The sequence below is a fragment of the Anguilla rostrata genome, chromosome 1, assembly GCF_018555375.3.
Source record: "Anguilla rostrata isolate EN2019 chromosome 1, ASM1855537v3, whole genome shotgun sequence".
In the NCBI taxonomy this organism is placed as follows: Eukaryota; Metazoa; Chordata; class Actinopteri; order Anguilliformes; family Anguillidae; genus Anguilla; species Anguilla rostrata.
In genome coordinates this window covers 44,586,281-44,599,799 of record NC_057933.1, presented here as the reverse complement: position 1 = coordinate 44,599,799, position 13,519 = coordinate 44,586,281, and the positions used below count along the sequence as shown (strand labels likewise).

The 13,519-nt window shown below is 52.5% G+C and overlaps 1 protein-coding gene across 4 annotated transcripts in view; it reads left to right on the top strand.

Moving 5' to 3' along the window:
- Positions 1–13,519, top strand: part of LOC135239880 (neurocalcin-delta A) — an 83,628-nt gene that overhangs the window by 43,915 nt on the left and 26,194 nt on the right. Inside the window, exon 1 of one of the 4 annotated variants that reach the window (XM_064308869.1) lies at positions 6,145–6,388. The exons of 2 other annotated variants lie outside the window; for them this stretch is intronic. The gene's annotated coding sequence lies outside the window, so the exon portion shown is untranslated. Of the gene's footprint in view, positions 1–6,144; positions 6,389–7,734; positions 7,926–13,519 lie in introns of those variants that run through there. One more of the 4 variants, XM_064308897.1, reaches the window with a different exon arrangement.

The window sequence follows — 13,519 nt, the reverse complement described above, 5'->3', positions numbered from 1 at the left end:
CACCCAGAAATGCTGGATTCAGTACCGGGTCTTAATGAATGATTAGAAGGCAGGCTGCGGTCCTGGTCTACTGCGATCTTTCAGAGCAATGCCCAATTAAGGGGCAGGTGAAGGGAACACATGCCTCCGCGAGTTCTGTAATTGGCAGTATCCGATTGGGCGAAATGCGACACGCTGCTCAGATCAGCCAGTTATAACGTAGAGCGGGTTAGCGGTGTGCATTTTTGGGACCGGCCCCCTGATTCGAGGAGCGCGTGATCTGTGGAAGCCCCGAGCGCAGCAGCAGCCTTCAGAGGGATTCTCTGTTTTCCAAACGCTCGCATCTGACGAGCGCTCCCAGCGTCCCCCGCCGATGCGTCACTGACCCGCGGGGATGGGAGGGGACCGCGTCGGCCGCGTGCTTTCCGAGCCACGGATTAAACGCCGCGCTCGGGGGGGGGATTACCTCCCGGATCCAGAGCTAGCCGCGTGCTGGAGCCGCGCCCTGGAACAGCCCCGTCAGAAATAGCCGCCGAGCCGTGCGGTGCCGGGCCGCCTCCTCTTGGCTCGCACGTTACCAGCTACTGCTGAGCATCCGGCGTGGACAATTAAAAAGCTCCTCTGTCCCGGCGGGGCGACACAAGCCCCTGTCAGGAGGGGCATTCCCTGGCGAGGGGGGGGGGGGGGGAGGCGGTAAGGGGGATTGATAGGGAGTGTTGAGTGCCACTTTGGGGCAATCGCGGCCGAAAGCCAGCCCACAGGGCTTTTATTTAAGGAACGTACGGGACAGCCAAAGGCTAAGTGCCAGCGGCATTTTAACAGGGCACACCCTGCACAGGAGGAGGCCTTCTGGAATCTTCCGTACGTATAAGGGCCAGATTTGATTGTGAAACAGAAAATAAAGGCCTTGTGCTTGCCACGCTTTTCTCAAGCTCTCTTAAAATCTCGCGGAAAATACACTCCCCTCCGACCATGGAAAAGAAGCTTTTCATAACCTGCCCTGCGCCCGTTTCTTTCATGGATCGGCTTTTGTGGAATTTTTCCGAATCCCCAGCCCTGGATTTGAGGATTGCGCCCCTCAAGTTACCGATGTGCCAGCAGCACCTGCACCCTCAGGCCGAGAGCTCTGTTTACACGTCCGCTCCTCAGTGCACTCGACCGTAAGCCGGCGACCGTTTTACACCCTCTAGACATGAGCGCAGTTAACACCGACCGGAGGTGGCTCGATTCTCTCGCAGGCAATCACTGCTAGCCCGCGGGGACCTCGCGGGTCTTTGGAAATAATTGCGGAGTTCGGTTGGAGTCCGGCGACCCACTGCTACGCACTCCTGGTCATAGTTCGCTATGGCATGAGCTCATGGCGATCTTTACCAGCTGAGCCAGTTTGGAAAATGTATTTGCGTGTTATAGCAGAATGTTTTATATTGATTTTTTTATATTGGCTTTTTATTAACCGCATAGATTAGACTGTAGCACTGTATTCTGTCATAAGGAGACTTCAAAGGCAAGAGCAAGTCTACTCTGTACAGTAAGTCAGCCTTGTTTTTGTTCATTCACTTCTAATTCTTCCTTAAAGACTTTGATCATGGAGGAAAGGAGGGATAAGTGCCTCGTTCAGGACCTGGGGAAGGGGTGCTGCTCTCCAGCAGGATCTGCAGAGGTCTGCAAAACCCAGCTTGGCTCAAGCGTAGTAGCATCCCTGGTCGGCAGAGGGTGAGCTGCAGTTGCACTTTGGCCGGTAGCGGACGGGCACTGAACCCTCTGTACATGTTCTTTCAACCCTTTCATTAATTCAGTGTCTAGCTGGGATGGGCTCCGTCAGAAGCTCTGCTTCGGTAACTAGAAGTTGGAAATAAATTTGACCATTAGGAATGATTAATTTGTAATACACTGAGTTGAAGCTGAGCCGTGCTATTTGCAAAGCTGTTATTTTTTTATGCGAACACGTGAAATAGTGAACGCAGTTTAATAATTATGTTGGGATTAAACAGGAAGATTTTTTTTTCCCAACATAAGGCTGAGGTCATGTGCCCGATTGTCCGCTGTTAATCTGAAGTAGCAGGAGGAATCCCGTGAAGCGCCACACCACGGTGTTGGCATTGTCCAAACTGTGAAGACACTTGGAGCGAAACGCCTCGTTGTGGCTCCAAACGAGCGTCGTCTTAGAAGGACGTGAATATTTCACACTCACTTCAGTAGACCTCTATTCGCGGTTTGTTGGACGGTGTTAATGTTTAGTGCAGAGCGAAACTCTGATGAGAGGGTGCCCTCGTTATTTTATAGTGAATGTGTGGCGTGACCTGCCAGACTCTCTCCCTCGCTGCTGAGAATGAGGCTCAGAGATAACAGCAGGCTCCATAACGCAGAATGCATTAATATCAGTGTATTATGTCAATATCACAGGACCCTGATAACATTGCCGCAGTTAAGGGGGGGGAGCGCCCCTCACGTGACAAAACTGCATGTGAAGAACCGGCTGGAGAATGGAATCCTTCCCCCGACCACCGCTGCCGCCCCGCTGTTGAAAATATATAAATATGCGTGCGGACATTTCTGAGAAAAAGTTGTTGTGCAACGCACACCAGCTGCTCAGTCCGGAGATCACTTGACACGGGGGTGCCGTTTGGACCCTGAAATAACAGGGGACGGGGTGTCGAGAGCGTAGGGGATGAGGGATATCTGTATCTGCGTGCCGCAAAATGGCGGCCGCTATGACACCCGAAGGCTCCGGCAGCATCGCGCCGACCGCGGCGAATCCGCCAGCCGTGGACGCCCCGCTCCGTCTCGTCCCCCGCGTCTCGCTGCTGCCATTTTTCACTTAGCTTAGCGCTTAGCGCGTAGCCCCTGGTGAAGTCACGCGCATCGTCGCCGGTCGCGTCGCCGCGGGTGGCTCCGCGCAGCTATTGAGCTCAAGGCGGCGGCAGAGGTGTGCTGTGAGAGCTCTCACCCGCCCGCCCGCGGGTCCGGCACCTGTCAGTCAAAGCGGACACGATGCGCAGGTCGCCTGCGCGATAGGGGTCATCGACCCGCAGGCCGAGCACAAGCCTCAACAAATCCGGGTGAAGTGAGTTAACTGCAATCAACTGCTTTTGTCTTTGAAGGACAAGCTACGTACTGAAATGTAGTGCCGTCACTAGCCTTATGAGGGGCCCTAAGCAGGATTGATTTTGGGGGCCCCGCCAGATATATGATCTGTTTCTCTAGCGGGTACACTTTGTTCAGGTAATCTCATTCTGTAACAGGGTAGCACGTGATAGATGATCACTCTGTAAAAGGTAGAGCAGGTATAGATGATTACACTCGCAGGTACAGCAGGTATAAATGGTTACACGCACAGGTACAGCAGGTATAAATGATCACGCTCTAACATGTACAGTAGATGTGGACAATCACTCTCCAGCACATACTGTAGGTATACATGATCACGGCATCAGGTACAGCATGTATTGATGATCAAACTCACATATACAGTAGGTATAGATGTGTAACTGGGTAGCAGGCACGTGGAAGCTTTTTCTGGCTGACAAGCCTTCACTAAGACGGTAAAATGATGAGCTTGCCTCTTAAAACAGGAATGAACGTGGGGGAATCCCTTACCCAGACTGCAGCAGTGAAGCATGTCCGTCACCCTGCCAGAAATAGCCCCGGCATTCCCTGCCTTGGGCCAGTGTAGTTAGGCAATGGGTAATTAGGCTAACCCATTAGCCATGTCCCCGGTGGGTAATTAGCCACCATAAAGCTGGCACTACTTAAAGCTATGAGCGTGTGTTAAGGCGTGGTGCGATGTATTTATAACAGGAACCAGAGCCAGGCTGGAGTGGTCATTTTAAACAGGTGCAGTGGCATGAGCTTACATGCCAAGACATTGACCCTAGACCTCCAAGTGCCCTGCAGAAGCTTCCAGACTCTCATTGCGCATTCCAGATTCAGATTTAGTAAGAACCGCAGTGCTCCTGGGTGGGACCATCACTAATATGGCCACCCCTCTGATTTTGGTGTCCAATTCTGAATATATTTCATGTCATCAAGGTGCTTTGAAAAGCACGCTGGAAGTTTATATGAAGGGTTATCCGTTGCCTTATCCGTCAGGACTCCTGCTTACCGATGAACATTCCATGCGGAGTGCACACCGGCCGGTGTTGTGAACAAACTCGAAACTTTTTACCGTCCTTTAATATTATTTTTTTTCAAGGTTTTTTGTGGTGTCAAGAAGTATATGTCACAAGAGCTCTTTCACGGGGCAGTGTTCTATATTTTGGAAAGAAACGATAAGTTTTTGTTCTGTCAGTTCTTTTCCTTCAGCAGGGATTCCCCGGGCCCCCCACCCCCCCACCCCTCGCTCCGACGGCAGCTTGTGAAATTTTCCCCTGTAGCTTGGGAAACAGTTGTCTCTCATCGCCTGATGAGCGCCTCACATCTCCAGCCTCTTGCTTTTTTTTTTTAACGTGTTCCAGTCCCCTTTCACCCATAATTCTTGTTGAATTTTGGTCACGTGGGTTGAGCTACAGTCTCTCATTTGTCCCTATTAAGGCCTTTAACAGACAATGCCCACCTCCCCCCCGTGGCTCCGCCCACCGAATGCTTGCTCCAGTCGCCCTTCCTCCACTGTTGCCCCGCTGGTGCTGTCTGTGCCCCAGTAACCCCCCTCCACGCCTCCGCCCACCTCCCCCCATTCATTGCCCCACCAGATGGTATTCAGATGAGTTTCTACAAAAGCTCAGCGCGTAACTAGGGCTGGGCCAGAGTATGGGGTGGGGTGGTGGGGGGGCCACCCACCCGAAACCAAAGCCATGGGACTCTTCCAAGTGGCTCCACGGACACTCTGTTTGTCTTTCCTTTGTGTAGGAACTGATCTGAAAGCACTGTCTGCCTAAGGATACCACTCAGAGCGCCAGAGATTTATCCTCCATTTTGAAAAATGTTCCTTGGGCAGGCTATCTTCTGTTCTTTTAAACAGCGTAAAATGTTGTCCTTAGTAAATCCGGTCTGTCCCGTGGTGTATTGAGGCTGTGTTGCGTCACACTTCCTTGCTTTCAGTTTTATGGGTTTCATTCTAAGTGCAGAAGAAACCCGACACGGTTTAATTAGTGAGCATTTAGTGCCGTCCATGTGCCGCAACACCACCGAGCTATTGCCCAACAACATTTGTCAAAAAGTGACATGAAAATATTGCAGCGATGTGACGACATTCTGTAGGTTTTGTCGTCAGGTAGCACATAAAGCATAGATACGAAGGGCACAGGTGCCAGAGGCCAGAGATACCTTTGGTATGCACTCATTGTACGTCCCTTTGGATAAAAGCGTCTGCCAGATAAATGTAATGTAATATCAGCACATGAGCAGTGTCCACAGATCAGAGTATCACCGGTTGTTTATTAGCATGAGATTGGCTTTTCCTTTATTGCCCATCGTGATTGTAAATGCATATAATGATGCATATAACCCCATAGTGATATGCCTCTACAAAGCTATGTCTGTTTATTTTATTCATGTATTTTCTTAAAATGAGATCGCAAAAAAAAATAAGTTCCACTAGTTCTAGGGTAATGAAAGTGAGCTGTAATTGACCTAATCTCCAGGAAAAAAGCACATTTTCCACTGAGAGAGGAGACATCTGGTTACAGTTTAATAAAACTCATCCGCTTAGGGTTTTCCGAGTGCCCTTTCGTTCCCTCGAAAAATCAAAGAATGTTAATCCTCAAAGTAGCGCAAAAGCACCACGCAGCACAAAGAGTCTGATGGGTCTGCTCTCTTTCCTGGATCTGTTCATCAGGCAAGTTCTAAAAAATCTCCACTGCAGACAAATATGCCAGAGAGGGACTGTGGAATACTTTAAACAATGTTGTGTGTGCGTGGATACGTATGTGTGTGTGTGTGCGTGCGTGCGTCTGTGTGTGTGCGCGCGTGTATCTGTGTGTCTGTGTCTGTGTCCGTGTCAGTGTCCATGTCAGTTGACAGAAAGTCTGGGTTGTGAGCTTTTTTCTTTTCTTTTTCTTTTTTTGTTTTTGCTTTACTGTGCGGAGTGCACGCAGTGTGACAGATGACCTATTGAAATCATTTCTGTGCCGTGTTCCTGTTACCAAGGAAACGCGGGCTCCGCTTTTGCTTTTCATGTGAGCACGTGACCGCGGGGCTCTGACGTCAGCGCGCGGGGGAGGAGAGGCAGAGAGTTTGGTACTCGGCGAGCCGGAGGCTTCTACGAGCCTTGTGGAGTTTGGAGTTGTCTCCGTCGGAGCCCCAGCGCCTGTTGCTGCCCCTCTCAGTTCCGCCCTCCTCCGCGCGCTCCAGCCTGCTCCAGCCCGCTCCGCCTAGCCGCCTGCCTCCTACCGCCACCGCCGCCGCCGCTATCTGCCAGGGGGGGACCCGGCGGGTTATGGACTGCTAAGGGCTCGCATTACCACCGAGCGAGGTAAGCCGTCCGCCCCAGTTAGCGGGAGTCTGCCGCGCGTGTGTGTGTGCGCCGTGCGGGAAAGTGCGCTCGGAGCGCGGCCGGAGGAGGAAGGGGGGGTCTCGCGTAACCGTGGTGGCAGTTCGGGAAGGGGGGGGGCGGAGGAGAGCGGCCAACGGGAGCGTAACGCAGCGGAGTGTTTACGAGCGGGAGAGCGTTAGCCGCGGGGTGAATGAGCGCCGAGGCGACACTTCATCGGGGAGAGAGAGCGGGAGCGAGAGGGCGAGCGAGAAAGCGAGAGGGGGAGAGAAGCTGCTGGCGTGCAGAGGAAGGGGTGGCGGTTTGGGGGGGGGGGGGGGCTCAAAGCTGTGAATAGAAGCAAAGATGCAGTTGAGGGGCTGTGTTTGCCTCCCTGGGCCTGGGGGGAGTGGGCGGGTTGTGGGGTAAGTGTTGGGGGGGTGGGGGGGCTGGCTGAATGCCCCCCTTCTCTCATTTCCTTTACGGGGCAGGGAGCAGTGGGGGGGGGGGGGTACGGGCGGGGGGTTGAGTTGGGGTGAGCCCGGGAGCACCCTCGCTCTGGCAGCGCTGATGGAGGTCTGGGGCTGACAGCCGAAAGTGGGGGGGTCACTGGGGTGGACAGCAGTTGTCACGGGGACCCGTGAGGGAGCGCTGACTGGGGGCTCTGGGCTTGGTTTTCGGAGAGAAAGCCGCGGAGGCGGAGCCGAGCCCTTCCGCGTGCACACCTCTGATGACAGAGGATCAGCCCCGATTAGTGCTGCCTGACAGGAAACGGCAAAAACAAACGGCCCGCGGAGGCCAGATATAACGAGCGCGTTATCTGCAGGCAGGGAAAACTTTTCAACCCGTCTCTCTCTCTCTCTCTCCCTCTCTCTCTCTGCCTCCTTCACCCTCCCCTGCCATCCCTCTCTGTTTGCCTGTCTGTACCAGCCAGTGCATTTACCCCCTCACCCTGTGGTGTTCACGGAGGCTGTAGTAAAAGTGCAGCGAGACTGTGGCGGGTGGAAGCGCAGGTTTTCCACACAGAGCCCAGGCAGCAGCGGCACACGGGAGAGCGTCTCTTCGGCTCTGCGTGCGGGGTGCAGCTCCTGACATAAATAAAGGTCTGTCACTGTGGTATTCCGCCCGGCCGTCTGGGGGAGAGCGGAAAGCCTGTGAACTGCGAAGCGGGCGGAAAGCGTGGGTCTGCTGTGCCAGATTAAGGGTTCTGTTGGTGGCGTGTGTGCGTGTGTGTGTGTGTGTGTGTGTGGGGGGAGGGAGGAGAGGGGAGGGGAGGGGAGGGGAGGGGTGGTGTTGGAAATGAGCAGCAACAGTTTGGGGACAGCAAACGGAGGGACGGCGCGTTCCCGGGCTGGCGTTTTTTTGCTAACGGGCGGCGCGGCGACCGGTCACGGAGTTCAGAGACGGCGGAGGGCTGGGAGCGCGACGAACCCCTGACCCCTCCTGTCGGCTCGGCAGGTTTCGCCAGCCAGCACGCGGAGAGAGGAACTGAGCCCCCCGGCCAATCGGAGACAGCCGTTCCTAGGGTTAGCGTCTGCAGGTAGGGACGAGCACCGCTGCTAATGCTTTTAGGTATTGCAGAGTTATATTGTATATACACTATACACATGCGTGCGCGCGCCTGCGCAGACCGGGAGACACGAATCCAGAAAACGAGCGGTTGGGTTAAGGAGGCCATTTTATATAACGTGTCGCACAGGTGTTTTTTTTTATTTTTATTTAAAAAAAATCTGTGCAGTGAATGACTGTCCACGGTTCGATAAGCGCTGACCTCGTCTGCGTGACAGGCTTGTGAATGGAAAGGGGCTCGTTGGGGGCCCACGGGCTCTCTCTCTCTCTCTCTCAGACGCCGCACCGCCCCTCGCCTCACGCTGAGGCGCTGAAGCGACGCCGCCCTCGCCGCTCCGACCGCGCGGCGGGCCGAGGCGTCCCCGCCGACCTCGCGGTCGGGTCGCGATGGAAAGAGGACGTGTCGCTGGGGGGCCGAGGGGACTTTTTTTTTTTTAAACCGGTCGCTCGCCGTAGACTTTCGGCGCGGTCGCACTTCGTAACGGCTGTTCCGGGAGCGGACGCGCCGCGGCGTGGGCTTACGCCAGGTCCCCGCGCCGAGAGCGACGCAGCAGGGCTTTCTGCGCCGGGTAACGCGAGGTCTTTCAAGTGGTTCACACGTGGGCGCGCAGGATGTCACGCCGTCTGGTTCCAGGCGCGCTGAAGGCCGTTACCCGCTTTCCGCCTGTGCGCCGCACCGCACCAAACCCGGACCCCCTCCTGTTTCCGTTTTTTGCGACAGCAGCCTCGCTCGCCGCCAGTTAGAATTTTCTCTGGTTTTGTTGCTGCTGCTGCTGCTGTGACTGCCCCCACAGTAGCTCTTATGTAACACTGCTGTAAATTCAGGGTTACCTTAAGGCAACAGCCTTTCATTTCAGCTGAGCTTATACTTACGGTCATCTGAGGGGTTTTACTGGAAGTCAGGGTTTGATTATATTGCGGTTTGAGGAAAAGAGGAACTTCACCAGAAGTTTAGCTTGGAAATGAATCACAACTGCAGTCCTTTTATCCAGCATATGAGCACCAAAATGCTAGCTTAGGTTAATGCACGCTTCAGCGTTTAGAGCACTGATTAAATGGGGAATCCGTCCATTAATCAGAAATGAGATCAAAGACGAATTACGGAGCCAGCAGGCATTTTTGAAATTGTGTTTTTAAAGAGCAGACACGTGTCGTATTTTAATTCGTTGGGTAGGTGGAGAGTTGGTTTAATTCATTGGGTAGGTGGAGAGTTGGTTTAATTCATTGGGTAGGTGGAGAGTTGGTTTAATTCGTTGGGTAGGTGGAGAGTTGGTTTAATTCGTTGGGTAGGTGGAGAGTTGGTTTAATTCGTTGGGTAGGTGGAGAGTTGGTTTAATTCGTTGGGTAGGTGGAGAGTTGGTTTAATTCGTTGGGTAGGTGGAGAGTTGGTTTAATTCGTGATAGTGAAAGTGGTTAATTTGGGTAGGGAAGTTGGTTAATCGTGGGTAGGTGGAGAGTTGGTTTAATTCGTTGGGTAGGTGAGAGTTGGTTAATTGTTGGTAGGTGGAGAGTTTGTTTAATTCCTGGTAGGTGAGAGTTTGTTTATTGTTGGGTAGGTGAGAGTTGGTTAATCGTGGTGGTGAGAGTTGGTTTAATTCATTGGTAGTGAGAGTGTTTAATCATTGGAGGTGAGATGTTATTGTGGTATGTGAGTTGGTTTAATTCGTTGGGTAGGTGGAGAGTTGGTTTAATCGTGGTAGTGGAGAGTTGTTAATTGTGGTAGGTGGAGAGTTGGTTTAATTCGTTGGGTAGGTGGAGAGTTGGTTTAATTGTTGGAGGTGGAGAGTTGGTTTAATTCGTTGGGTAGGTGGAGAGTTGGTTTAATTCGTTGGGTAGGTGGAGAGTTTGTTTAAATCTTGGGTAGGGAGAGTTGGTTTAATTCAGTGGGTAGGTGAGAGTTTGTTATTCATGGGTGGAGAGTTGTTATTCTTGGGTAGGGGAGTGTTTAATTCGTTGGGTAGGTGGAGAGTTGGTGTAAATGCAGCTTAAACCCAGGCCTGACCCACCCGCCCCTCGTTAAACAGGGAACTCGGACACTGGAGGTTTGCCACGGTCACACCGGGACCCGTCTGCAGGGTATCGCCCGTTAGCCTGCACGGATTTAGAGGGATTAGCCTCGCCCCGCTAAGCCGTGTGCTGTTTGCACCTAGCAGTGAGGCCGGGAGGCCTTCAGAGCAGAACCCTTCCCAGCAGCCCCTGGGGGACTATAAACCTGAGTTCCCTGAGCGCTGTTCCACGGCCTGGCCTCTCCTTACCTCACTCCCACACTGCACCGAGTTCAACCGGGTTCCTCAGGACCTAAAGAAGGGATTCATTTTCCAGTGTGGAACATCTGAGGTGCATCACCAGGTGCTTGGGTTTCCTGTTGATTTGCTGTAGCGGTATTACGAGGCGTTCCGTAGCCGCGCGCGTACAGTGCTGCAGTGTGTGATAAAGGTGGGCTCGTTCACGTCAAGCGGTCCGTTTCGCAATGAGTCACGCAGTCTCAAGGGGCTCCAGAGCACGGGCGGAGGAAACGCAACTTCTTAACTCCGACTCCGCTGTCAAAACAAGGCCCTTCCTTCAGGACCGGAAACGGCCGCTGAATCTCGCTTCTGAGGTTCCCTGAGGACGGCGAGCGCGGCGAGTCTCGCTCTCTCCTACGCCCCCGCGCTGTAGCGCTGCCGCGGAGGAGCAGCCTGCCTGGGTTCGCTGGGGAAACGACCGCTGCAGCGAATCCGTCAACATCGGAGCGAAACGGCTTCAATAAAACGAGAGAGCGTAGCCCGCGAGCGGCCACGCCCTCGGGAGACATTACATTACAGGCATTTAGCAGACGCTCTTATCCAGAGCGACTTACACAACTTTTACATAGCATTTACATTGTATCCATTTATACAGCTGGATATATACTGAAGCAATGCAGGTTAAGTACCTTGCTCAAGGCTACAACGGCAGTGTCCTTACCCGGGAATTGAACCTGCGGCCTTTCGGTTACAAGCGCAGTTCCTTACCCACTGTGCTACACTCCCAGACACACGAGGCTGGCTGGAGGGGGGAGGGGGGAGGGGGGCGGGGCCTGGCCTGACCTGCCATGTGCGGTTAGCGGGGGACAGCTGCTCCGGGGCGGCCATTGTCAAGCGTGATAATGTCTCTGTATGGGAAGGGTCGGAGGTCGCGGTGGCCGGTGCCCCCGCGTCTGGCCGTTTTGAAAGCGCTAGCGTACACCCGCGGGCTGCGGTGTGGGAAGCCCTTCACACGCACCGGCATTTCAGGCCGCGGGTCCGTACGCAAATGCCGCACCGCGCGTCAGAGAGGGGGAACGGTGTCCTTCCTGTGTCTAAGAGGCAGTCAGAAGGAAAGGGAAACGGTGAGATGCTGAACGTCGGGTTTTGATTTTGAGCTGTGAAAGAAAGAAAGAGTCGCCGCTCTGTGCGCTGTACCTGCGGCGTGAGGAAGTTCCCCTCGGTGGCCGAAAGCGATGCCGCTCGCTTCTCCTTCCTCGGCCGCCCCTGCCGCAGCTTCCCCAGCATCCCCCAGGCTTCGCCACGACGTCACTTCCTGCGAGTTGTGACCAGGCCTGCTCGGGGCCGCAGCTGGTAGCCGGTGTATACTGATCTCTCCCGTGTTCGTAGCGTTTCAGGCGCAGAGTGCGGCTGGCGTTGCGTTGGCCGTTCCTGATGGCTCTGCCCCACATCTGAGGTGTAGAGCGGCGGGGGCCAGTGGCGTGATCAGACTCGCAAATGAGCACTTAAGGGAAACTGAAGATAATGCGAGTTCTGTCATTTCCTGTGCAGAGTACAGAAGGTTTTACTCTGCGTTTTTGGCAGCTCAAAGTTTTTTAGTTTCATAAATGTTTTTAATTTGTCAGGTTGGTCAGTTTGTATGAGCACATAAACACTGGAATAAGACAAAGGCGAACAGCAACAATGACGCAAGAAGTGTAGGCGGCGAATGTCGCATAGCACGCGAAACCACGACTGCGTCAGTTCTGTGGAGTAAATGGTGGAGCGCGCGTCTGGCTCGGGGCGTATCTGTGCCTTGACCCCGAGAAAGCATCCACCGCACAGCACCAGGAGCGCTTCCTGCTCGCGGGCGAAAGGACGCTCTTGTTTACGAGCAGAGAGACATCTCGTTCGGCTGGTCGTGAGAGAAAATCGTATTACATATTGCGCGGAAAAGAGCCAGCGAATGTAAAATTGGATTGGAGCCGGGGGGGGGGAGGCGGTGTGCGCCGTGATCAACAGACGTAACATGAAGCCCCTGGTGAACGTGTAACTCTCGCGTAAAAGGCATCTGTTTATTAGGCGGTCGCAAGGAGCCTCTGCCCTCTGCCAGTCACTCTGTCCCAGTCAGTTAGCCCAGGGTAGGGCGGTGCAGGCAGGGTCCAGGGCTGAGAGGGATAAGAATAATAAGAGTTCTCATCCACTGCAATAGAGTCATACTGTAGGTTCTGTTCTGTAGCCGGCAGAACTCATTCTCTGTCACCCTCAGGCCTGGAAACAGCTCTTGCTTTACAAGGAGAAACAGAGAGAGAGAGAGAGAGACAGAGACAGACAGCCTGAGAGAGAGAGAGAGCAGTAAATTACATTTACTTTTTAGACATATCTAAAGGACGGTGACTCCCACGCATACCATTACGTAGCCCTACAATGACTACAAGAGCTGAGCCCAGGAAAGAGCCCCCTCAGCCGCCTGGCTGTGAGGCTCAGTTCACTCATCAACACACACACACAGCTCACAGCTTCAGAAACTCAGTCACAACACAACACAGAATGAGACAGAAAAGGTGGCACACTGTGGCAGATTGTCTGACCATGGTCTCTAGCAAAGAATTTAAATAAAACGGAGAAATGCCATGGCAAAGCAGAGACTCGGCAAGCATAGCCTATTGGAAAAGGAAGCACGTCAAGCTAAAGAGGATCAGCTGTATTCACACTGCCGGCTCAAAGAAACTGAGTCAGAATTACATCTCAGTGTGAAATGTAAGGAATATATCCACATTCAGTGCAATTATGTTCCAAAAGTGAAAATATGCCATGTTCTTTTTCTCCTGAAAAATCAAATGGTTCACTCCTTTTAGGAGAGAGAGGTACTGATGGCACAGTGTATCACTGCTTCCAAATCCGAGGAACAGTGAGAGACAAAGAACCAGTTTTTTATCATCTAGATTTTATTCTATTTTTGGTTTTAAAGTTATGCCTTAGTTATGCATACATATATGTATGTGCATATGCATTTGTTTGTATATGTATGGATCTATGTATGTTGGTATTTCTTTTTGTTTCCTGTTATAATAAAATTTGTGGAATAATAATTTAAATTATATTTATGTAATTTTATTTTATTTTATATATTCTTTATGTACTACGCTTTGACAAATACTGCTTTGTCATGCCAATAAAGCAAACTTGAGAGAGAATTTCTTTTTTGAGATTGTATTAAGTAATTTAATGTAGAAAATCAGTTACACACATTGATGAATTGATGAAACCTTTGAATCGTGGTACCAAAAGTCTAACTTATCACCTTGAGTCCAACCTTATGATTGTTGTTGGGATATTCAGTATGCGTTGTGTTTGCAGT